The sequence below is a fragment of the Protopterus annectens genome, chromosome 4.part1, assembly GCF_019279795.1.
Source record: "Protopterus annectens isolate FY-2018-M chromosome 4.part1, PAN1.0, whole genome shotgun sequence".
NCBI classification, from domain to species: Eukaryota; Metazoa; Chordata; order Ceratodontiformes; family Protopteridae; genus Protopterus; species Protopterus annectens.
This window is the reverse complement of record NC_056734.1, coordinates 707,789,252-707,817,139: the sequence shown is the minus strand read 5'-3', so window position 1 is coordinate 707,817,139 and position 27,888 is coordinate 707,789,252.

The window sequence follows — 27,888 nt, the reverse complement described above, 5'->3', positions numbered from 1 at the left end:
CTTTGACCCATGTGATTTTCTTCTGCTTTGTACTTCCCCTTATGTTAACTACAAGACCACAAACAAAACGCTAGCGGCCACTCGTAAAAACTAGAACAGCAGTGGAGGATATCCAAATGGAAGCACAAGTGAAGTACTTCCAATAAAATGTGTAGCACAGCTTCCAAAATACAAATCGCTGCCCACAAAACTGGTGTAAAATCATTTATTATAGTCACAAATGTTAAGCGCTTTCACTCGTTCCTACGAGCTTCATCAGAACAAACAGAGTAAATTCTTCTACAACATTTTAAATACTTGTGCTTTGGTGCCAGACTGACGTAGTCTTAAAGCTACAGTAATGAATTCAACTCTACAAAATATACATAATGAACATTAAAGAACACTAAAATATTTTCATTCTCTTGTTGTATAAAAAATTGTTATAAAAACCATAATTGTGAGTGATAGGAATCTAGACTGCATAATGACATATAATAATAAAATAATTACCTAATGAAAAATTATTCAAAAATGGTTAAAATAAATGTGCAGTCATCTTTTCATCATTAAGAGGGGTTTCACTCTAACATAATCATTTATACCAGGCAAGGTCATCGCATCAGTATACAATTGCCACCAATATTCTTTGTAAGCTAATGTGTTTTTTATATTTCCACCTCTAGGGTTTGCCTTAATGGTTTCTAATATAGCAAACTTAAAAGAATGTTCATTGCCTGCCTTACTAATGTGTCTGTATAAAGCATTTTTTGTATCCTTAGTTTTTATACTGTATAAATGCAGTATATCCTCTTTCTAAATTGTCTTTCTGTTCTGCCTATGTAATAGGCAGGACAGATATTACATTTGGCAATGTACACAAGCATGCTAGTTTTGCAGTTCCCTTGTTTGGGTCTAATTAGAGTGTTATTAACATTATCCAAGATCAGTCTGCTCTCTTCAAATATAACTTTGCACTGGCTGCAAGCCCCGCATTTAGTAGTATGTGCGTCCTTCCTAATATGCAACTTGCAACCATTTTCCAAAATACTCTTCAAATTCCTACCCATTTTGTAAACAAAACTAGGCTTGGGTCCCAAGATATTCTGAATATCTTGGTCCAAAAAAAAATATCTGCCAATTTTTTGTCAAGATGTTCTTTACTAAATGGGAAAAAGGTCCAAATTCAATAATGTAGGCTCGATTAAATGTAGAATTGTTTCCTTTCTTTGTAATGCTATTTCTGTTTACGGAAGCCATAGAATTTCCATTATTTTGTCCCAAAAGTGGTTTATATTTAGATCGCCATTCGTTCAAAACGTATGTCCCAGTATTCTTCATCATTTGCTCATCATATCCCCTTTCTCTAAATAAACTCATAATAAATTTAACTTCATCCACTGTGTCCTGTTGGTCCGAGGTCATTCTAATGGCTCGAATTAGTTGTCCTTTAAATATGTTATATTTGAGTTTTTTGGGATGGTTACTGTTATAATCTAAGTATGAGTTAGAGAAGGTGGCTTCCCTATTAATCTTAGATTTGAATCTATCTCCTTCCCATGTAATTAGAGTATCTAAGTAAGCCACACCTTCACTATTACACTCAAAGGTGAATTTTAAGAAGTCACTGCTGTTGTTGAGATATTGAACAAAAGAAGTGAAAGAATCAAGGCTACCTTTCCATAAAATATAGATGTCATCAAGGTACCGGGAATAATATTTAATATTCCCATAATAAGTACTGTTGAAAATAGTTTCCTCCTCCCAATCAAGTAGGACCAGGTTGGCATAAATCGGGGCACATGCTGCCCCCATAGCCACCCCTCTGGTCTGCCTAAAAATCTCCCCTTCAAAGTAAATGTAATTATGTTCTAGTACAATACTGGTGAGTTCTGCCAGTAAAGTGATCTTATCCCAACTCATGGTGGTATGTTTCTTCAAACTATTGGTAAATGCTGTCATACCTTGTGTTGTAGGAATACTGGAAAATAAATCAATAACATCCACCGATGTAAACAATAATTCCTGACAATTAACATTCACTGGGAAATTTTTTTAAAAATTCCCAGGAATCTTTAACTAAATGTGAAATGCCTGAATAAATAGGCACGCCTATAGGAAAAGTTTTAGATTTGCTTCCTGAGATTATAGGATGAAACGGCGGGTTGGATATGTCCTTGTGTACTTTAGGAATGCCTACAATCGTAGCCAGTGTAGGATCTTCCACTGTCATGAAGTTATGTAATTCTTCACTAATTCTTTGCTCAAGTAAGAAATCTTCTAAATACATGTCTATTCTTCTGTATGCAATGTGAACTTCGTTCAAAGATGTCACAATGTAATTACCTGAGTTGTGTAATATATCATGAATGATGGTGCTGTAAGAGAAGGCATCAAACAGTACCATGCCTCCTCCCTTGTCGGGTTTCATGATACGAATACTGTTGTCAATTCTCAACTCATCTAAAAGTTTGTGTTCGTCATATGTTAAATTTCTTCTTATCTTGGTCCTTGTGACTTTCTTGTTTAATTCATATATGTCCTTAGAAGTCTTTTTTTCAAAACTCTGAACAAACAGGTTGTTGCTGGGGATAAAGCAACTTTTTTTCTTTAGCTTATTATTCTGTCCAGACTGGACAGTATTCTCTTTAAACATAAGGGCCAAATTTAACTTTCTAGTGTATAATTTCAATTCACTAAGGCTATCTACCAAGTTGAAGTTAGTAGTCGGGATGAATTTCATACCCTTTGATAACAAGCTAAAGAGTGTAATCTCCAATTGTAAACTACTATAGTTGAAAATTTTGAAATTATTATATTCGCAAATCACTCCATCCTGTTTTATAAAGTGATCTCCACTCTCTCTAATGTAGTTCAACCTTTCGTTACTATTCAAAACTAAGCTGGGGTGAGATGAAATCAAAACTTTTTCTTCCATCTCCTCCCTTGTTTCCATTTTGCAGATTGCCCTTTCCTTGGGGCCTGAAAAAAATCTCCATCATGTGCATAAATTTCCTTGGTATGTTGTGTACCATACCTATTAATTTCGTTATCCCTATAGGAATGACCTGATTCCTTATTGGTCCATTTGTACATCTCATGACTTTTATACTGTTCTATGTCCCTATGTAGCTTCCTATTTTTCTTTTCAAATGCTTTTTTAGCCCTGTACTCGACTGTCTCAAATTGTTTATAATATAGCCTTTCCCACTGAGGGAAAGCCATATCTTGAACAATTAAATTATTAATTTTTTCAACCTCATTTATACATTTGCATAATTTAGCATCATTATATTTAATAAGAGTCTTCATGAATTCAAATCCAAACGAGTCAAATAACATATTAAATTCTTTTACTACTGTTTCTGTAATGTCAATACCCATAGGTACTTTGTGAAAATGTAAACCCATAGGTACAATTTTCAAAGATATGCAATGACTTAAATAAGCATTGTCTAGCTTAACTGCATTGATGATGTTCAATTTTTTACCAAAAGCGTAAATAATGTCTTTTAAAGTACCTTTACAAACAATGTCATTGCCATCTGATGGCTTGTCTTTAAAAGTGTCAAAATTACAGTCTTTATCAAAAAATTCTTTTAAATTGTAACATTTTTTGCTTTGTGTAAAATTGACAGCTTGCCTATCTGATTGAACTGAAGTACCTGTAACTTTGTCCTTGGCCAAAACTTGACCATATGTCTTAACAGGTTGCGAAGTTTTAGGTCTTGTATCAATCCGTCTCGCTTCTTCAGTTAAGTTCCCAAATGAAAAATCAAAAGTAAAATCATTTACGTCCATTCAGTGGTTGTCGACTCTACCCACAGTACTGGAGAGGTCTATCTCACCCCTGCGTTGAGATCTAATTTCTTGCCCATTGGGAATACCTGGAGAAGAAGTCGATGGAATTTCCACGCTCATTTCTGTCGCTGTGGGATTCACCCCAAAATCATTTTGTAAAATAGAATTACTGCTGTGACGAGCTGAGAAGTTATTGTGACCAACTTGATTTCTACCTGGTTCACGATAAAACAATTCTTCTCACCGCCCTTCACTGCTGAAAAGTTCCAAAAGCTTTGTTACCTCCCCACATAAAGCAGTCACTTCGGCCTGAAGGTCAGCGATTTCTTTACCATGCCTAGGCGAGGTAATGCTTGCTGGGCTATGAGTGGTATCCATAGTTCAACACCTGAAACCCGGCGTTTTGTTCTACAAATACGAATACAAGACCACAAACAAAACGCTAGCGGCCACTCGTAAAAACTAGAACAGTAGTGGAGGATATCCAAATGGAAGCACAAGTGAAATACTTCCAATAAAATGTGTAGCACAGCTTCCAAAATACAAATTGCTGCCCACAAAACTGGTGTAAAATCATTTATTATAGTCACAAATGTTAAGCGCTTTCACTCGTTCCTACGAGCTTCATCATAACAAACAGAGTAAATTCTTCTACAACATTTTAAATACTTGTGCTTTGGCGCCAGACTGACGTAGTCTTAAAGCTACAGTAATGAATTCAACTCTACAAAATATACATAATGAACATTAAAGAACACTAAAATATATTCATTCTCTTGTTGTATAAAAAATTGTTATAAAATCCATGATTGTGAGTGATAGGAATCTAGACTGCATAATGACATATAATAATAAAATAATTACCTAATGAAAAATTATTCAAAAATGGTTAAAATAAATGTGCAGTCATCTTTTCATCATTAAGAGGGGTTTCACTGTAACATAATCGTTTATACCAGGCAAGGTCATCGCATCAGTATACAATTGCCACCAATATTCTTTGTAAGCTAATGTGTTTTTTATATTTCCACCTCTAGGGTTTGCCTTATATAGCAAACTTAAAAGAATGTTCATTGCCTGCCTTACTAATGTGTCTGTATAAAGCATTTTTTATATTTTTAATATATTCAAAGGACAACTAATTTGAGCCATTAGAATGACCTCGGACCAACAGGATATAGTGGATGAAGTTAAATTTATTACGAGTTTATTTAGAGAAAGGGGATATGACGAGAAAATGATGAAGGATACTGGGACATACATTTTGAACGAATGGCAATCTAAATATAAACCACTTTTGGGACAAAATAGTGGAAATTCTATGGCTTCCGTAAACAGAAATAGCATTACAAAGAAAGGAAACAATTCTACATTTAATCGAGCCTACATAATTGAATTTGGACCATTTTCCCATTTAGTAAAGAATATCTTGACAAAAAATTGGCAGATATTTTTTTCGGACCAAGATATTCAGAATATCTTGGGACCCAAGCCTAGTTTTGTTTACAAAATGGGTAGGAATTTGAAGAGTATTTTGGAAAATGGTTGCAAGTTGCATATTAGGAAGGACGCACATACTACTAAATGCGGGGCTTGCAGCCAGTGCAAAGTTATATTTGAAGAGAGCAGACTGATCTTGGATAATGTTAATAACACTCTAATTAGACCCAAACAAGGGAACTGCAAAACTAGCATGCTTGTGTACATTGCCAAATGTAATATCTGTCCTGCCTATTACATAGGCAGAACAGAAAGACAATTTAGAAAGAGGATATACTCGCATTTATACAGTATAAAAACTAAGGATACAAAAAATGCTTTATACAGACACATTAGTAAGGCAGGCAATGAACATTCTTTTAAGTTTGCTATATTAGAAACCATTAAGGCAAACCCTAGAGGTGGAAATATAAAAAACACATTAGCTTACAAAGAATATTGGTGGCAATTGTATACTGATGCGATGACCTTGCCTGGTATAAATGATTATGTTACAGTGAAACCCCTCTTAATGATGAAAAGATGACTGCACATTTATTTTAACCATTTTTGAATAATTTTTCATTAGGTAATTATTTTATTATTATATGTCATTATGCAGTCTAGATTCCTATCACTCACAATTATGGTTTTTATAACAATTTTTTATTCAACAAGAGAATGAAAATATTTTAGTGTGCTTTAATGTTCATTATGTATATTTTGTAGAGTTGAATTCATTACTGTAGCTTTAAGACTACGTCAGTCTGGCGCCAAAGCACAAGTATTTAAAATATTGTAGAAGAATTTACTCTGTTTGTTCTGATGAAGCTCGTAGGAATGAGTGAAAGCGCTTAACATTTGTGACTCTAATAAATGATTTTACACCAGTTTTGTGGGCAGTGATTTGTATTTTGGAAGCTGTGCTACACATTTTATTGGAAGTACTTCACTTGTGCTTCCTTATGTTGACTACAAATCTCCTGTCCAGCTCTCCTTTCTGCCACGTGTCCCTTGTTTTCTAGCTTCTGGCTATTACACTCTTCTCCTCTGTTGACATTAGTCTTAATGCCTGCATACATTTCCTGCCACCCCCCCACTGTCATTGCCTATAACCCACATCAAAATTCTCTTTACAATATATCCTCTTCCAGATTTCCAGACCATCTGTTCAGATAATTTTTCACACTCCCTGAACATGACAGGTTTCTATTGTGCATCTCCAGCATTTTGAGTCTGGTTTCCTTCCCTCCTTATATAATTTCTTCAGTGTAAGATACCATCTGTACAATACTGTACTATCTGATCTCCCAAACCATGCATTTTTTGTATCTCTGATATTATTTTGAAAATTTTCTGCCATTCACCTTCCTTATTTATTTATGTATGTATATATGTATGTATGTATATTTATATATTTGATTACCAGGAAAGACCAATGGAGTAGGAGCCAGTTTTCAGCAGAGGCAAAGGGAGAAAAGCTCCAAAGTATTATAAAACATTTTAAGAACAATAATTTTACAATCTTTAAAAATTATGCAAAAAAATACTGTTTAAATAATTATACCAAATTAGACATAATATGATTAAGAACAGATACAAGTTATATGACAATGATTTAATATTTATTGAAATTGTAGCCAGTTTATACAAAAGTCAAAGGCAAGGTAGTATAATACAAACAGAAATTGTTGCATGAAGTGAGAGAAAAGCAGGCTTATGATATATTTACAGAAAAAGCCAGGGTAGACAAATTGATAGAATTAAGGAAGTGAGTGAAGAGGGGAGAGTAAGGAGGTGTAAGGTATGAATAGGTATTTGTTCACATTTAGGGATACAGTTTATCCTGTTGCTGAATAAGAACAGAGCCAGCTTTTCACTAGGAAGTCTTTCAGAATGGCTTCAAAGCACTGGAGGGAGGGTACTGACATGATGAATACAGGTAATGAGGTTCAGGCCTTAGCACCATGGTATGAGTATAGACAATGCCCGGCAGATCTGATCGGTTGGTGGACAGATAGGTGTTTTTGTCATTGGATAGTAATGACCAACTAGGAACAAAGATTTGTCAAAAGTTATTTAATGCTGGACAAGCAGATGAATTCTGAATAATTTTACAGGTGGTAAGAAGCTGTGTATATGTTAGTCGATGGGGTAGTTCTAACCAATTCAGCAGATTTCGTGCTATATGGTGGTGGGTTCTGAAAAGGGTATCTCCTGCAAATTTAGCAATTTTGTTATAGCATTGTTCAAGTTTTGATTTTTGTAAGGCCTGAAGGTTAATTGGATGGGAGCACAATAAAGAAGTGTGGGGAGAAGATAAGTAACGGCAAGTGTAGCTTTAGTTGTGTTGGTGACAACATTTTTGTCTCTATAAAGCAACCTCCGTTCTTGATGAGTTTTTCTTTGCAATTTTGTATATGCAGGTTGAATTTAAGAGTATCATCCACTATCATCCTTAATAATGTGCAATGAGAAATGATTTCAAAGGTTGCATTAACAAGAGAGATGACTGTATTTTGTTTTTTCGTGACAGAGGAATTTAGGGGGAAAAGTAGTAGTTTGTTTTTTTAAGGGTTGAGCATGAGTTGTGAGTTACAAAGCCTTGTTTCAGTGGCTGTTAAAGCTTCATGGATAATTTTTCAGAGGCGGACCATGTTGTCAGAATTGCAAATGAGTATAGAGTCATCTGTGTACTGTATTAGGAAGGCCTGTTGTGTGGATGTGTGGAGGGTGTTGATGAGAGGGTTAAAGATGAGGGGACCAAGGATAGAACGTTGTGATACATTGGTGGTGACTGGGAGGTATGTAGACAGAGTTGAATGCCATTTTACTGACTGATACCTATTAGATAGGTAACTTTGGAACCATACATGGGTGGGCTGAAATAGACTTAATGAGCTCATTTGAAGTAGAGGCTTGCTGTGACAAACTGTCCTGAAGGCTTTAAACAAGTCTAGACATACAGAGGAGACTAGTTTACCATTATCTCCACCTTTAATGACAGTATCGATATATGTTAGAAGTGCAGTGTCAGTACTATGGGAAGGACGGAATCCATGCTCTACAGGGGATAGAAGTCCTGCCTGCAGGCGATAGTTTAGCGATTGTTTTTGAATACATTTTGCAAGTATCTTGGAGATGGGAAGTAATATTGTTATAGGTCTAAAGTTAGTTAATTCTCAAAAAATCCTTCAGGAGATAACATTCATTTATTCATTCATTCAGCTAATAGTAATTACAATTATTGCCTTGATGAATTAAACTCATTTCTCCCCTCACCATAAGACAGTGCATCATTGATTGAAAGTCTATCAACTAATAGATAAAAACAGCCTTGATGAATTAAGAACTCATAGCCCCCTAGCCCCATTAAACAGCATCATATTCAATGAATGTCCAAGCCCAACCCAATGAGTACAAATAATCAACTAATGGATAAAGACAGCCTTGATGAATTAAGAACTCTTATATATCTATCTACCCTATGAAAACAGCCAACAAAGTCTCTATCTGCCCTATACAGCAACAACAAATACACAATAACCAGTACTGGTAGGCAACAGTCAACAATGGTAGGAGGGTACCCACAACATTTTACCTCTATGCCATGCACACATTACAAATCAGACTCTCCTCATCTGAATCAGTGACAAACCCAGAAATAACCAAACAGGGACATTTAATATATCAGTACTGTTAACTTGAATTCTTGACAGACTAACAGAATAATTCTTAACTTCTTTGTAATCAGTGCCATTATATATAAAGTGCAATTCTTCAAAAACCTGATTGCGTAAAAAAGCCAAACTACTACACTGATTTGCATAACCTTTTGATTTGACACATCCACCATACCAGTCACCCCACCACACTAATCAACTGTCCAGATTTCCGAAGAATGTTCAGATTTTAGCCTCATTTCTCATTTGTTTTTCATAATATTTGTGATTTTCTGTCAAACCACAAGCGAATGAAGTCATTAAATGACAGACAGCGCCCAGCCTTCAGAAAATGCATTCTTGCATTCTAACAAAAGACCTGTTAATTCTACCAGGCTGCAGCTTTCTAATTTTATATGAGGAATATTTACAAATTGTCCCTTTTTGGCCATTATCCCACCACCATAATTATGAAGACAGTCATTATACATTTCAATTTCATACAGACTTCAATCACATCCTTCAGAAAATGCATGCCAACATACATTCTGTCTAAGCTATAAAAGTAATATTTAAAACCTATCTCTATGTTTTTGGATTTTTGTCCCACTCCCACCATCATTATCATGAATGTGAAGTCAATAAATAATGGCATACATTTGAGTTTCAGACTTCACATCCTTCCAAAAATTATACTAAACACAATTCCTGTCATTCTAGCAACCTTCTACATTTGTAAAAAGCAATATATTTTAAAATTTGTCCCTATTTTTGGCCTTTGTCCTCATCTAGCCACCACTACTGTGACGCAGTCAGCCTCCAGGTATACTACTTATCTGTCCTGCATGAATAGTCATGCAGTCAATGTGTCTCTACTGGTCTGGTAGTCATATCATATATGACTATCAGTCTGTAAGTAGAAGTTCAAACAACAAGCAAGATGAAGCCTGCATAGCAGCAACTAGCGACAAGGATGCCAAGCCAAAAAAATGTTTATTTTTTATAAAGTTTAACACAGTAGACTTGTAGTGCACCCACAGTGAACATTTTTTTAAACATATCAATAAAACACATAAACCAAGTAAAAGCAAATCATTCTGCTTCTTATGGCTACCAAAGATAAAGCCCCAGCAGCTCCAGCAGTCAATCCCAGATATTAGGGGCAGTGCATGGGTCTATATTAAATCAATGAATGCTTAAAAAAGTGAATGCTGATTTATCAACCCCGTGTAAGTGAAAGGTTACAATCCCGAACACTTGCAACACTTGTCATGATGTAAAAGGCACAGAAGGCATGCTGGAGTGTCTCGGATAGCTCGGTAGGACTTTTTTTTCCACAAAAAAATAAAAATAAAAATAAAAACTTCAAAACATTACATAAAGTGGAGGGTAAAGCCCCCCACACCCCCCTACTTAAATATACCAACTCTGAGATCGCACGGGGGCAGCCAAGCAATTTCTTTCCCAGAGAAAGAAATCACTTATATGCTGTTTCACTATTTTGCTGTTTCATGCTTTCAAATTCGATCAAGATGCATTCTAAGGATTGTGTTTTTGATTATATAATAGGAACCCCAGTGCACACCTGCCATGATGTAAAAGGCACAGAAAGCATGCTGGAGTGTCTTGGATAGCTGGGTAGGACTTTTATTTCACATTACTTTCTGCTTCCCATTAAAGAGAAAAGAAATTTAATATATATATATATATATATATATATATATATATATATATATATATATATATATATATAGATTATAAATAAAAAAAATATTTATTTCATCAGCATGGATTGCATCACTGACAAGGCAATGTACAGGAAAACTACTTGTCTTGCCCAACCCTTGCTACAATACTGATCCCCAGCCCCCTTTTTCCCATTCAGTTGTAGCTTGTTTTTTTTTTTGTTTGTTTGTTTTTTTTTTAGACCCTTTTCCCTTTCTCCTTCTCTATATACCCTTCTAAGTCATTCTGTAATTTTAGTAGGTTGCTCTCCACTGGATCCACTGGCAGATTTCTTAGCACATGGTCCATAACTGATAGCATCATCATTTTAATCACCTTGATTTTACTTAATTGTGTGCATGTTTTACGTCTTCTCCTCTCCAGGATTGTGTTGAACTGCATCACATAACATATGTCCTTCATAGAGATATTTGGGTTATTCCCTTCCTTGAATGTGTCCCACTCCTCCTTTTCATTCTCCTATCTTGACTTCCACTGTCTTTTTTTTGTTGCAACTAAGCCCTAAGCCCCTTTGAAATGTTGCAAAAACTGTCATTATTTCTTCTATGGCCATCTCAACATTCTCTGACATAAGCATGCAGTCATCTGTGCACATTAGGTTCCCTGACTGTACCTGTTCTTCCCTCCAGTAGTGCTAACTGTTCCTTTCTTCTTGCCAACTCTTCTTCTTTTCACTGTGCATCTATTTTCCCTGTTTCTCATATCCTTTCATACTCCTCCTTCATAACTGTCTGTACTGCCTCTCCACCCTCCTTGTAGAATTCTGCTAGCTATCCATCTCTGTCCCTCACTTTTCTGTCTTTCACTGCTATTGCTGGCTTTTTGATCTCTTCCATCATGATTTTTGCATTCAGTCTCTCCTTCTATACTGCTTCTACTTGATACCTCTCTATTCCTATACCACTTCCTTGCAAGGTATACGTCCCTCTCTATCACCCAGGAAACCACTACCACGTATTTAAACTTGTTAGAAACATTAACCATCCGACCCAATACCATATTCATGGGTGACTTTAATTACCCCTCTATTAACTGGGAATCCTATACAACACCAAAAGTACAGGCACAGAGATGCCTGTATTTTGTAAACACAAACTTCCTGAACCAGATAGCCAATACACCTACCAGGGGTGCAACCATACTGTATCTGGTCCTCACTAATATGGTAGAGTGCTGCACACCCCCCTACTGTAATGTCTTCCCTTGTAAGGTCAGACCACAAAATGGTCTCCTTTGAAGCAAAAATAAAACCTGGACCCCCAGCTAAATCTGGAATATTCAGGAACGACTCTAAGGCTAACCTCCTGCTATTAAGTGATGACCTGGCAAAATTTCATGCCCCAATAAACCCTAAGAACACTGCTGCCTATGCAGAACCGTTCACAGAATCCTTGTTCAAGCATGTTAATAGCTCCATCAGGAAGAACTACAGAACTAACTAAAAAAACAAGCCACCCTGGTAGAGTCACAAAAACAGTCGGCTGTATAACAGAAGGAAAAAAATCATGGCAAAAATTAGGAGGTGCAGCACCCCGCAGGATAAAAGCACTCTCATCAAACTAAACAAAGAACTTAGAGGGCAAATAAAGTCCAGCAATGCCTAATTTGAAGTTTGTCCTCCAGGCCAAGGACAACCACAAAGCATTCTTTAGCTATGTCCGCAACCTCAAAGGCAATACACAATTGTGTGCAGAACTCATTGTAAATGGAGCCACCAATACTGTGCTAGAAGATATAGCAAACCTCCTGGCTGATAAATTCAGCTCCAACTCTACCCTTCTCTCCCAATCAAAATTTCCCTGAGGAAATACCATCAAATACCACATACACAAATGCCATAGACATAGCCAACCAACCTGCTGACAGACAAATTCAGTGAAAACATCACCCCCCTGCTCCCCCATCAGTAAATCAGGACATCCCCAGCACCTGCCCCCTCCCCTCATCACCAGGGAGCAGGTCATTAATGCCCTCTCAAAGGCAAAAAATACATCCTCCATGGGACCTGACAACATCCCTGGCTGTGTCCTACATGAACTCAGGTAAGAGCTCTCAGCACCACTAGGTACCCTATTCAATCAAAGCCTGTGCACTGGCTTTGTCCCAGCAGAATGGAGAACAACCACTGTCATCCCTCTACACAAATGTGGAAAGTCCAATGATCAAGGAAATTAAAGGTCCATCAGCCTCAGTAGCCTGATCTGCAAGGCCATGGAATGCATTATCATAGACCTTATAAACAAGGACATTGGCAACCTCCAAATGCTTGATCCCACATAGTTTGGTTTTGTCAAAGGGAGGTCATGCCTGTTAAATTTGGTCACCTTCTTTGAAACAGTCACCAAAGCCATGGACGAGAGCAAGACAGTGCACACCGCCTACCTTGACCTAGCCAAAGCCTTTGACACTATTCCCCACTCGGGCATAATAGATAAACTCTCCCAGCTAGGCATCAACCAGAATGTTACCAGATGGGTAGCTAACTGGCTCACTGATAGAATCCATTCAGTTAAAATAGTGGAAGCCACCTGAAGTAGTATACCCGTAACAAGTGCCGTACCCCAAGGATTGGTCTTGGGGCCTCTACTGTTTGGGATATACTTTTCTGAGGTGCAAGTCAAAACCTGGGGTCTGTGACTGACGAGGTTTGCAGATGACTGCAAGCTGGGTACTGTCATAAATTCCCCTAGTGATGTTAACATCTTCCACCGAGGGCCTTACTTAAACTAATGACTGGTGCCAGAAGCATGGCCTCAAGCTGAATGCCAAGAAATGCATCAGTATTCCCTTTGGGGAAAATGGTGTCCCCACTAATTATCACATTAATAAAAATGTACTAAGTACGCAATCAGTTGTGAAGGACTTGTGCACCCAGGTTGTTGGCAACCTGACTTTTGACCAACAAGTTGCCCCCATTTTACAGAAGGCTTTCTACGTGGCCCACCTCATAAGTAAGGGTATTTCATCCAGGAACAAGGAGGTCATAACATCCCTGTACTTCTCACTTATCAGACCCATTATTGAGTACAATGCCCCCTTCAGCATGTACCTTGATAAGCACATGCAGCAGTTGGAGAGACCACAGAGATTCCTGACCAGGAAAAGCCAGGGTCTCAAACACCTATCCTATACAGATAGGTTAAAAGCCTTGTCCCTCTACTCAGTCTCATGCAGACTAGTCAGAGGTGACCTGTGTCTGGCATACAAGGTCGTCTCAGACTCATCCTTGATGGAGTTGCTGCATATCTGTAAGTCAAACTCTGCTCATACAACCCGTATGCAAGGCCTAAACCTGGTCTGTGACATTAACAGAACTTGTTGGTGGGATAGATTTGTGTCCCATTGACTCCCTCCATCTGTGGAATAGACTCCCTCTCCATGTCAGGCAGAGTACCTCACTAGCCCCCTTTAAGAGGAACCTGGATGACTGGATGGGAAACAGAAAATATGCCCCTGGGATCCCACCTGTATCCCTCCTGGACAGGGAAAACAGGTGCTGACTTTGTGGGAACATGGGTAAAATTCTTGGCTAAGCTTATAAGGGCCTCCGGGCCAATAGCCTAGCATCGTCCTATGAACCTGTGTAAATCCCCCTACTATCACTAGGGAACAGGTCCTTAATGCTCTCTCTAAGACCAAGAACAATGCATCAATGCACCCAGACAATATCCCAGGATGCCTTTGAAATAAGATGAAACATGACCTATAAGGGCCTCTGGAATTACTATTTAACTATAGCCTCCAAACAGGCTTCATGCCTCATGAATGGAGAACAGCAACAATCATCCCTCTGCACAAAAGTGGGCCATCTACAGACCCTGGAAACTACAGACCCATAAATCTCACTAGTCTTATATGTAAAACCATGGAAAGAATTGTCATGTAAATGATCAACAGAGATATAATAAATCTCCAGATACTGGACCCAACCCAGTTTGGTTTCATCAAAGGCAGATCATGCCTACTCTAACTGTTGGACTTTTTTGAGAATGTAACCAAAGCAATGGACAAGGGAAAAATGGTTCACAATGTCTACCTTGACTTGGCATTTGACACAATACCCGACTCAGGCATTGTTAACAAACTCAGGAGGTTAAGTACAAACTCGCATGTCACCCAGTGGATAGCCAACTGGCTCAAAGACAGGAACCAAGAAGTTAGAATTGGGGAGACCACCTCTACAAAGAGGCCAGTCACAAGTGAAGTCCCTCACTGATTAGTCCTTGGACCATTCCTTTTTGTCATTTATTTCTCTGAAGTCAAGTCCAATGGCAGTGGTTTCTGGCTGACTACATTTGTAGATGATTAGAAATTGGGAACTGTCACTGAATCCCAGGAGGGGCTGACACAGACAAACAACTGGTGTCAGAGCCATGGACTAAAACTAAATGCCAAGAAATGCATAATAGCATTCTTTGGGAAGTCATCCACCTCTGGTAACTATCATATTGACAACATACCCCTTAGAGTTGACCCAGTAGTCAGGGACTTAAGGATACATACAAATAATAATCTAACCTTTGACCATCGTGTGTCTATAATAGTGAGAAAATCATTCTATGTTGCGCAACTTATAAACACAGGTATGTCCAAGGAAGTTATTGTTCCACTGTATTTGATACTCATCAGACCTCTCATTGAGTACAATGCCCCCTTTGGTATGTACCTAGCCAGGGATATCCAACAACTGGAAATAATAAACATAGCAACCAAAGCACAACATGTAAATGTGCTAGTCACATGGTTTTTGTGAAGTTTTTAAACACTGGTTTATGAGTTACTTGTTATCCGAAGAAGTCAGGTCAGTGTACTCGTTGAAAAGCTCTTTATTAAACCTTCATTGCTTCAGCTTTTCTAGTCCTTGTTGTGCTTCCATTGCTACGTTTATTATTTTTAGTTGTTTTTCATTCAGTGTTTTTATATCCAACACCTGGAACGTCCATAGAGGTTCCTCACTAAAAGAATACAGGTCATAAGTAAAATGTCCTATGCAGACCCCCTCAAGGCCCTATCCCTGTATTCTGTCTCCAACAGGCTTTTGAGGGGAGATCTATGCCTGGCATACCGGGCATTGTCATACCCTATTCTGATGGACCTCCTGCATATCCACAAAACAAACAGCACCAGATTCCCCCATTCTAAAGACTTAAACCTTGCCTGTGATATAAATAGGACCTGCTGGAAAGACAGGTATGTACCCCAGAGACTACCCCATCTATGGAACAGGCTCCCCATCCACGTGAAGCAGACTTCCTCCCTAACCTAATTCAAGTGTAACTTGGACAACTGGATGGGGAAAAGGAAATTCATCCCTGGTTTGGCACCTATGTCTCTAATGGACACAGGCAGCCTGTAAATGGTTCGTCTTCCAGGCCCCTGCGTGTAAATGTTTCCTCTCCCAAACCCCTGCTTACACTTATCAAGGGTATCAGAACTTGTCAGAGATTTGGGATGCATAGCAGAGCTCCTCGCTAACACTCTTCAAGAGAAACCTTGACGAGTGGATGGGAAACAGGAAGTTTACCCCGGGGCTCACTTCAGTGGCTCTGCTGGACAGAGGCACAGGAACTAATCTAAGGGGAGGTGAAAGCCAACACATTCCGGCTAGGTGTATAAATGCCTTTGGGCAGATAGCCTAGTACCTACTTATGAACTTATGAACCTATGAAAAGGCTCTTGTGGTCATTAACCTAGTAAACATCTATGAACCTATGAACCTATAATTTGTCTGTCAGTCTGCCCCACCTGTACAGGTTCTTCTGACTTTATTGAGTTCCTCCGCATCTCTTTTTGCCTGATTTCATTATTGAAAACCCACAGAAAATGTCCTCTTTATGCTTGTTTAGACCATACATATTCCCTACCGTCTATCTCCTTCCATTTATTATTCCTTGCTAAATGATCCATCTCCCCTCCCCACTCCTTTTCCTGTTCCTGGTAAATTTGATTGTGGTATTCTCTAACCTTGCTGTCCCCCTCTATGATCTCTCCCTCGCTCCCTCTTTCCCCTCATGCTTGGTACCTCTCTCTTTCTCTCACCTATTCCTTTTTTATATTTCCTTGCTAGGTGTTTCCCATGTTCCTCCCCAATTATCCACTAACAGTCCTTCTAATATCATTGTTCTACATCTTCTGCAGTTGTTACCTTCCCTTCTGTTTCAGTTTGCATTGCTGCTTCTTCTCCTCATTGCTTTTCTATTTCATTTTCCATATTTTCATTTGCACCCTTTTCATTTCTCCTTCCATTTATGTTATCTCCTCCACATCTTCCTTTTCCACCCATCCTCTGCCATGATATCCCCCTTAACTACTGCTTGGATTCCATCCCAACAGTACTTCCACAATTCTGTCTTGTCTGTATTGTTTCCTCTATCATTTGTTGTAGTTGTTGCTTCTTTCCTGCTCTTTCCACTTGTAGCTTGGCCATCTCCATCCAAACACCTCCCCCTGTTCCTTCGCTGTCCTTATTATCAGTGCTACTGCTGCATGGTCCGATCATCTCCACCATTTTTAGAATTTCCTCTTTCTCTAATTTCCTGTCTAGTCTACTGGCTTGAATCAAGTCTCTTTTAAGGGTGTATCCCCACCATACCTCCTTCTAATATCCATCTTTCATGTTGTTTTCTAAGTATCTTTTCATCTTTATATTGTATCCTCATTTGCCAAACAGCCTGTCTTTCTTGGGCTCTACTGTTGACAGCGACATTCCCTCCAATGTTTCTCTCCATCTCTTTTTATCTGATTCCATTACTCAAAGAACCTACTGCAAAAGTCCTCTGTACCCTTGTGTGGGGTATACATGTTCCCTGCTTTCTATCTCCTTCCATTTATTCCTCCTTGCCAAATGATCCATTCCCCCTCTTCACTTTTCTGCACTCTTTCAGTCACTGCATGTTATCGTTTTCTGAAAAAAAGTGGCCACTTTCTTCTTGCCACCCTCTGTTCTGTCTGTTTCTCCCTTAAATACTGAGGGCTCATGATCTTTCCTCCCTCTTTAAAAATTTATTTTGTCTTTGGAGGAGTACCATATCCCCTTGCATCTTACTCATTCTGCTTTGTTCTTTTTTTTTTCTTTTGATCAGATGTCACAACCCCCCTCCCATTTTCTATCTTACCCATTTTAGTCTGGGTTCATTCCTTTCTGTTGTCTTTGGTTTTGTAGCCCCCTCCTTCCCCCTCATTGCTGGCTTTGAACAATAATCAACTCATGAGTTTTCCTACTAAACTGGACCTTATGGCCTTTGTGTAAGATCCCCCATTTAGTTGGATTTTGTTGCGCACCAGCCAGTAATTTGATTGCATTTTGACTTGGGTCATTTACTTTATCCTTTTTCCCAGCTCTGTTTTGATCCAGTCCTTCTTGCTTTCACTTATGTATGATTGCCTCCTATCTATTGTTTATTCCTTTTTATTTCCCCCCATCCAGTAGTCATTATGTGTTTCATTTGCATTGGTCCTACTTTTGTAATGGATTCATGCATTCCATTTCACTTTGCTCTAATACACTGCAGTCGAACCTAATATTGCGTTTCCAAAATTATTTCTTTCTCAGTTTCTCCCATTTTTCATCCAGGTATAAAGCAACACTTTTGCCCACTGCTTCAAAGAGAAAGCTTCCTTTTGTATGAAAATACACACATTATAAAATATGGTGTATGAGTAGAAAGATCATGTAACAGCAATCTGCCTTTGTATGCCCCGTTCCTTCACACAGTAAGTTTCTGCTACCCACTGCATTAAAACATCTTACCTTTGAATAGCGCCCCATGTTCACAGACCACATTTTTGCTTTTCATTTTCATTTATTTTTTTTGTCCTATCACTTCCATGACTTTAGTGTCTTAGTTCTTTCAACATGCAGTTATGACTCCAAACCTGCAAATGATGGAGTTTATAGAGTACATCCACTCTTTTTTTCCTCTTGCACTTCCTCTCATTTCTTCTCTCATCTCTCTCTGTATGACCAGGCTATTCAGTTGTTGATGGCTTTCTTCTTCTTCAAGGCCTCCTCCTCTTCTGGTCCCGTTTTCCTGTATTTGTTACATTTTGCTTTTCTTCTCTCCTTCTTTGACCAGTCCAGTTTGTTTTGGCCCTCTGGGGTCCAGCATTGTGTCCCTGAATCCCCTGTGGCTTCATCTGCAGTTTCTCCTGTTTGAATACATGTTCTACTTCTTCCTCTTCTTTTATCTCTGCCTTCTTGTATCTCTATCCCTGCTTCTGTTGCAGTCACTATCAGACTCTCTTCTTCTGCCAGATTTATAATTTAACCATCTCCTTGTTCTTATTATTGTATCTTTGTGCACTTTCCTTATATTTCCTCTATTGTCCATGTTATTTTCTCTATTTCTGCCACGCCTAAGATCTTGACTTAACGCCATGTGTCTTTGTTTACTTCCACTTTAGTTCTATTTCCCATAGATGCATCTATGTCATGTTTTCTCTGTGACACTTGTAATCCTACCTCCTTTCTGGCCCTTCACGGGTTTGTCTGCCAGTCCATTTCTAGTGAGATATTTATTTGTGTTTGTTGCTTCAGCTTCAATTGGTTGCAATCTCTGTAGCAAAAACTTATGCATCTCCCTCTGTGTGGAATTTCTGTCTACTTCCCCTCCATATTACAGTTAAAGTAGCAGGGTAGTTAATCCATCCAGGAATTCCCTGTGCTTTCTGTGGCCCCAACAAGTCAGTCATGCCTTTTCTTAGTTTATGCACTGAATTGGAACAATCCATCACCAGTTTTATGAAAGTACCATTGAAGGGTATCACTTTACCTGTCCTGGCTTGTCTTATAATTTTTTCTTTAAGTTTACAGCTGTGCATGCATGCAAATATGTGTGTCTTGGCTGTCCATGTCTTGTAGCTCCCATTCTATCAGCTCTATGGATTATTTCTATTATTGGTTCATGTTGTTGTTGTGTCTTTCGTCTTTTCCCAGTTAGGGGTCGCCACAGCAGAACTCCGGTCTGCTAATGATTGGTAGTTGATTTTTACGTGCTGAGTTACCAGCCCTGACGCACAACCTTCCAACGAAGGTACACCCATTCACGCATGTCTCCATGCAGAAGACGCTCTAGCTGAGAATCGAACCAGACAGCGTCTTACTGTGAGGCGACAATGCTACCGCAGCACCACCACCACGGATTCTATTATTGGTTCATGTAATCATGGTAAATGAAATCACATTTCCAACAATTCCAGCAGCATTCTTTCCAGTTATCCATGCATGCTCTGACACTCTTATTATCTTCATATTGTTAATTCAGGATCTGTTTTCAAGGTGATCTGGTTTTCCTGTTTTCCACTATATATTTTTTTTCATTTATATCAACCTTCTTCAGTTTTTCTGTACCTCTTAGAGCTGCTCTATCTTCTTCCAAGTAGTGTATTATTCTTTTTAGCAAATTTGCTTCTCTTTGTCAGTATGCTGTTGCTTGCCTTATTAGGCCTACATCATCAGTGACTGCCATCAGCCTTTGGAAAAGCTTACAAAGTTGTTCTTCCTGTGGAGCTGCATTAAACTCCATCAGTTGTTACTCCACTTTTTCTTTGACCCACCCCCCAAGTGAATTTTCTTAGTTTATTTTTTTCACTTGACATTCGTTAATTAATTACTTTTCTACTGACCCTTTGTCCAGTGGTCTAAGACTAAGCAACCATCTTGTTTGTGCTCTCTGGAGCCCGCCAAGTGATATTAACTTAAATTTGGAAATACACCCAGATCATCTGGGAATTAGCTGTGCAGGGAAGAATGAATTCCTTACACAGGGTTAAAATAATGTTTTTATTTCAACATCAACTGAATGAACTGCGGTGGTGGTGCTGCAGTAGCGTTGTCGCCTCACAGTTAGACATTGCCCGTTTGATTCTCAGTTAGAGCGTCTTCTGTGTGGTGACATGCGTGAATGGGCGTTCCTTCGCTGAAGGTTGTGCATTAGGCCCGGCAAGCCAGTACGTAAAAATATACTGTCAATCATTAGCGGATCGGAGTTCCGCTGTGGCGACCCCTAACCGGGAAAAGCCGAAAGACACAAACAAATTTCAACATCAACTGAATAAAAATAATCAAACCAGAGTCCAGAGTCACAGCTCCATGACTGAGATGTATGCTTTCAAGTGTGATAGCTAACATCCTTGGCTAGGATGTAGGAATGTATACAGTTACCCATGAAGTGTAGAAACTGATCCCAACTGATACCAAACTAGAATAGAACATCATAAAATCAACCATACGCACTGTCATATAGGCTAGGAAAATGGAAGACTTTAGTCATTATTACAAACAAGCTCCTTAAACACTTGGTACAGTATACAGTGGATCTTCAACAGAAGCTTTCAGTAAGGAAATGTGCACTGCTTTGGCATCCGGTACTGTGTAGCATGGTACATGTACTACACCTATGATTACTATTATAGAAGCCATTTGTTCACAGCAGCTACAGACTCTTTGACTTCTTAACGGATGGATTTCTTAAATTACTCCCCAGCATTCAATTTATAGCAAAGATGTCAGGTGACTTTTAGCAGCAGTCTATTGAGTCTCTTTATCTCATCAGGTTTTTGGAATCCAGAGGCACTTTAAACTGTCTGTAGTATCACAGTGCAAGAGCGTGAGAAGTATCAACCTCATTTTGTAAGAAGGCACGCCAAACAGATATAGGCCCATCATGAGATGTAGGAGACATTACTATACATCAGTCTGTCTAAGTGAAATTGAGCGACTGAAGCCAGTTTATGCCTCTACTGAACTAAATCTTTGATAGTGGTTAGAGTGATCAAAGTGCATGGGGGTAGTTCATGCAGGACTGCAGCCAACTCCACAATACTGTACTATGAAAGCCATCAATTAGCTTACAGCATGATGTATCAGCAGGTCCTTACTACGACATTCTCAGTCCCTACAAAAGTAACTCTAAATAACAATCTGATGCACGTGCAAGTCCATATACAAGTAAAATTCACCCCCACCCCTACAAGTTAAATACCTGCTGATAACTGCATGGAAATAGACAATAAACTCAAATTTGACATTCACATATCCATGACCATAAAAAAGTCCACAAAAAAACTAGGAGAGTTATACAGAAAAAGCAACTTCTCATCAAAGCAACAAAGATTTCAATAGCAAATTCCCACTTTATCTCCACCCTACTTTATGGCTCTCCAATACATACCAACCTAAGGCAATGTGATCTAAACAAGCTAGAGACCTGCTACAACAAAATCACCAAATTCGCCACAGGGGCATCCTACCGTAGTCACCACTGTCTCTCACTTGCTGAACTGGGCTGGCTTGAACTCCCTCACCTCCTTCAATGGTATCAACTCTCACTCGCCCACAAACTAGTAAACCATCCACTAAATGTCCCATCCCTCCAGAATCTACTCCAACCCTATCGCACCATCAGACCACTAAGATCCAGCAACAAAAATCACTTGCAGATCACTAAAGCCAATAACTCTGCTGGTGAAGCACTATTCTCTTGCACCATAGCCAAATTATGGAACTCGCTCCCACCCACAATTACCTCCATACCATCATGCACCACTTCAAAACTTTACTAAAAGCGCACGTAAAAACATGCTGGCTATGCCCTTGCAACTCCCACTCTAATATCACCCACCCCATCCAACCACTACCTTTCTTTCCACTCCACTAACTACCTTTATTATAGCAAGCTCATATGCTTATAAGCCTAGTACTTATTATACACCAGGAGCTTCTTATTGTAACATTTGTTAATGTCTGGTATGCACTTCACAGATAAAGATTCTAGTTGACTACTGATGTACTATGTTCTTCATCTGTAAATATGTTGTAAGTAATTGCTATGTAAATTGTTAATCACTATGTAATCCAATGTAACTACTGTCTGTTTATTTTAACTGTGGAGCTTTTCTTCCCGGGCCTCCACTGAAAATGGACCTACATCCAGTCGGACACTCCCGGTCAACAAATATAAATAAATAAATAAATAAACTGCAAAATGAAGGGTATGTGATTAATTGGGCTAAAGTGGTCTGAATCACTACATCATTCACTTGCACTTGCTATACATTTCTTTCTAGAAGTAGTCGAATACACTGACAGAAAAATGTAACTGTGCAGTTTATGATAAATATAGTAATAATTTGTTAGCATCACTGAGTTGTTCTTATTAGTCAGAAACACTGAAATAAAACAATTACCCTTACTTTCCTACCATCCTGTCTCTGTGGCCAGTCAGTGAGAACTTTCAAGTATAGAACTAGCTACTAAATTTGCTTACTACAAGTACAAATGGCATTAAATGTGTAGCATAACGTATTTCTAACAGGAACTGATAAAAATAGATTTCTGCATCATGTGTCTAACAGCTTAACTTTTTTTAACTAGGCAATGCTGACTAAAACCTTGTCAGCACTGTAAAGCATCAGGTAAACAAAAACGGGATTACTGATTCCTAAATATGATGAGGTAACAGAACAAAGATGATAATAATGTCAAATGCATACACTGTGTCCATAGCAGCTATGAATATACTTAAAGGTTACAGTTAAGGACAGATGCAATTAAGTAAAATCAGCATAAATGCAGGATAGTGTGTGGAGCAACTGCCCCAGATGCAAAGTGTTGGGGGGGGGGGCATGATCAGCCAATTAAAAGCCGATATGGCATTTACAGTCAAACTTGAGTGTTGTAGCACTCTTTGTGTGGTCTAAACTTTAGCAACTGCATGCTACAGTTTAAAAGTAAAAATAAATAAGTTAATAAATAAATACTTTTCCTACAGGCAGGGTATAAACTGTAGCAATCGTTTGCTATATTTGTAGCACGAGTTTGCTACAGTTTAAAAAGAAGATTTTTTTTAACTAAAACATGAGGATCATAGCACTGCATGCAGGCAGGGTATAAACTGCCACAACTGTTTGCTTCATTTGTAGCAAGCAGTTTGCCACAGTTTAAAAAGAAGATTTTTTTTTTATTGTTAAACTAAAATATGGGTGCTGTAACTCCATGCAGGCAGGGTATATACTGTCACAACTGTTTGCTATGGTTTAAAAAGAAGATATTTTTTATTGTTAAACTAAAATATGGATGCTGTAGCATTCCATTCAAGCAGGGTATAAACTGTTGCAACTGTGTTCTTCATTTGTAGCGAACAGTTTGCTACAGCTTAAAAAGAATAAATTATTATTTTTTTCTAATAAAATATATTAAAGGAGGGTTGGGGGCAGGGCACAGAAATAGGACCTGAATGGCTGAAGCAGGAGAGAGGGGATTGTGTTGCGCATCTGGCGACCTGTTTGGAGTGATAGTAGAAGGAAAGTCTTTTTCTTGCTCATAAATGGAAGAACTGAAGGGGCATAGATCTAACTATAATAAGCCAATCAGTTAAAATACAGTGAAATCCCTTTCTATTTTTTTTTTCTCTTCACATGGGAGTTGGGGGGGGGGGGCTGGTTTATAGTACCAGCCCAGGGAGCTGGTTGAAAGAGCTATGCTTCTGGTGTGGTGTATCTAGAGTGGATAGCTTTAATTCACTTTAAATAGATCATAGATTGTTAAGTAAAAAACTTAGTAGTAGTATAAGTGAATGTAAGCTAAAACAAAACAAGAAAGATAAGTATGCTGACACAATATTTTTTGCCTGCACTGACAAGCTGAATAAACACCTGAGGGCATCTGTTCACTTTACTATAACTTCTCAGCTGTGATTCTTAGCACACTGCTGAACTTCAGGTGTTTCATCCCAGACGTTCACAGCACTCAAGTGTTCTACTCATTCTATCACAAGTATCATCTCTACCAAAAACCAGGATAATAGGAACAGTCTGGGACACTGCAATCAGTAAGTAACAGGGTTCTACACTTCACAAGAAAGGTTATCTTGTCTGAATGTTTTAAACCATGCTATATCAGGTCTGTTGCCTTCTGCAGTACATTTTGTCCTTAGGTATGCATATTTTGGGCTTCATGAAACCAGAATCAAACCAATTAAGTTTTATGAGGTATTCAGAACTATAATGCAAATCATTTAAAAGGATAGTAATCTCCTCTTGGCACATATACTTATTTCTGAAACCAATATGTCACACATTAAATTGCATAATTATATAGTAGGAGGTCTACAGACACTGTGAATAATTACAGGGACTGTTGATTGTCAGTCCTGCCAATGTGATATGACTAGGAAACTTGTATCTATTGTTGTATGTTTTAGGCTAGATAGCTCCATGAGACTGTCTGAACTGCAATAAGTGATGTAAAATAAGTTATTTTGGCTTATATAAGGCTTCTTCAAAAGAGGCCCCTACACGTAGGTGAATGCACGGCTCCAAAAAACAAATTCCAAAAGAATAATGAACAAGCAAATATATGCTGTAACAAATATAAAAATATATTTATTGAATTACATAAAAAGGAACAAAAAGAACAGACCGGTTTCAGCTAGAATAATTTCATAGCCTTCATCAGTGTTAAAGGCAGAGAGCAATCACTTGTTCCTTTTATACAATAGTATAAATTAATTACATACCGTGAATGGTTATCTCATAAATATTCATTTAATCTTGATGGAAAAAGTCCACCCGGCAGTTTGATAATCCATTTTTTCTCCTTTGTATCCAAAAGGGAGTGCCATCCCACTTTATTTGATCTGTCACCCAAAATTCTGTCAATAATCATACAATTGAATGATGCTGTGGGATGTTTAATCACTATTTTTAGTAAACAGCATTACTAGTTCTTTTATGTTTAATATTGCTTAGATGCTCAGAGATCCGCAATCTAAGTGGCATGGATGTCTGTCCTACATAAAATGCAGAGCAACTACATGAGGCCAAGTAAACCAGCCAGTCACTACTACAATTCACAAAAAAATTCCATATCAAAAACCACACCACAATTTCTATTGGAAAATTGTTTGCACTTGGTCACCTTATTACAGTGGCTACAGTGACCACAGGGCATATATCCAATCAGTTTGTCACCAGAAAGTGTTGTTTGAATGCTATCAGTAGAGGCAGACCTGTGTGGCCATTTGTAATGACTCAAATGTGAACCCAGGTTCTTGCCTTTATGAAATGAAAACTGACATGTATCCTCAAGATATTGTGCTAAGGTGTTGTCAGCCAATAGTATATTCCAATGTCTCTTTACAATATCAATCAATGTATTGGTATTCCTGCCATATGTAGTTGTAAAACGTATGACAATGCCAGTCCCCTGATGCTTGTCCTTGTATTTGAGTAAATCCTCCCTATTAAGGGTGGCAGCATAGTTACTAGCTCCTAAAATGTAGCCCATCGTGTAACCCCTATCTCGAAACCTGTTGACAAGATCTCTTCGAAAGATCTCAAAGGAGGAATCTTGTGAACAAATACGCTTCATCCTGATGAACTGGGATTTGGGGATATTTTTAGTAATTTTGGGGGTATGAAAGCTGGATGCATGGGGTAGGAAATTGTACTGTGGGTATTTCTGGAACACTTTAGTACATAATGTATAATCTTCATTCCTACTAACCAGAACATCTAATAAGTAATATGTTCTGTATGGTAATTCACCGTAAACTGAAGACCCCATTTATTGTCATTCAAATACCCCACAAATTCCATTAGATATTCCACATCTGCCCTCCACACCATCCAGCAATCATCCAGGTACCTCCTCCATATGTCCATTTCCCCCAAATAGATGTTATGCATCACATCATAAATGATGTGCTCCTCAACATATGCCATAAAGAGGTCTGCATAAATGGGGGCAAAAGATGCCCCCATACTGTTCCCTGCACCTGCCAGTAGCATTGACTTTGGTAGATAAAAACATTTTTTGTTAGCACATGTTCCGTTAAGCAAATCAGGAAGGTACTAAAGCCAGGTTCGTACAAATTAGATTTATATAACCAATACTCAACCGCATCAAGGCCTGCCCAGTGTGGAATGTTTGTGTAAAGTGCACAAACATCTAATGTGCAAAGGAGACAACCATCCTCAAGTTGCATTTCAGAAACAATGTCTAAAAACTCCATAGTATCCTGGATCCTTGATCTTACCCATTTCAACAAAGGCTGAAGGTGGCTCGTGAGGAATTGGGATGGAGGTTCAGTAAGAGAACCATTCCCAGAAACAATGGGTCTGCCAGGCGGATTGAGAGGATCCTTGTGAATTTTAGAAAGAACGTATATGTATTGGCTGCTGGGGTCCGATACTGTAAGATGGTACTTGATTTTGTCAGTAATAATACCATCCTGTAAAACTGACCCTAAAAACTGATCTATATGTTTTTTAAACATAAATGTAGGGTCCAAAGGCATTCTGGTACAGTATCTACCATATGACAGCTGTTTCTGTGCTTCGGCATCATATTGCTGCCAATTCATAACTACCACAGCTCCTCCCTTATCAGCAGAAAGAATCACCAATTCCTTATTGTCGATTAACTCACATAAGCTATCCATATCAGTCTTTGAGAGGTTGTTCGCCTTGACATTAGTTTCCCTAAAGTTGAAATGTAGATCTTTGAGCACACAAGATTGAAAAAGATGAACATTTGGGTGCATCGGTGGTACAAAATTGGATTTATGATATGTAAATGTTATATCAGAGTCAAAATTAGAAACATTATCATGAAAATGCAACTTAAGATTCAGTAGTCCACAGAATGCCATAACATCTTGTGCTAACATATCCTCTGAGACAAAAAAACGGGGGTAAAACTAGGACCTTTATTAAGTAAAGATACCTGTGTTTCAATCAAAACTACATTTGAGATATTCAGCACATTGGTCTTGTTACATTCAATAATTTTTCATGTGGAGTTCCAATAAGCCCTCCATGTTGTTTATTTTTGTTGTGTTTCCGTCCTGCTCTTTTGTAAGGCCTAAAGGGACAACAGTATTATTTCTTTTAGGAATAGGTGAGTCTGGGGTCTGCTGCATGTCCAGGTCTGTGCCTGATGAAGAATCTGCCCCCGATGAGTCCGTATACAACCCTCATTTTTTTAAGGATAGATCTGGGCATTTAGGTTTAATAGTTTGACTAGTCTTACCAGTGCCCCCCTCAAACCTCACATGTCTATTGTAATTAAACGGGTTCCCCTTATTGTATTCCAATTGGTCACATTGAAATTTACGTACCTTTCTATCCCGTAATTGTTGTTCAAGGTCCAAAAGGTCAGTACTCAGTTTGTTAGGACATACACTATAGAAGGGCTGAACCTCATAGAACTTAGTCTCCT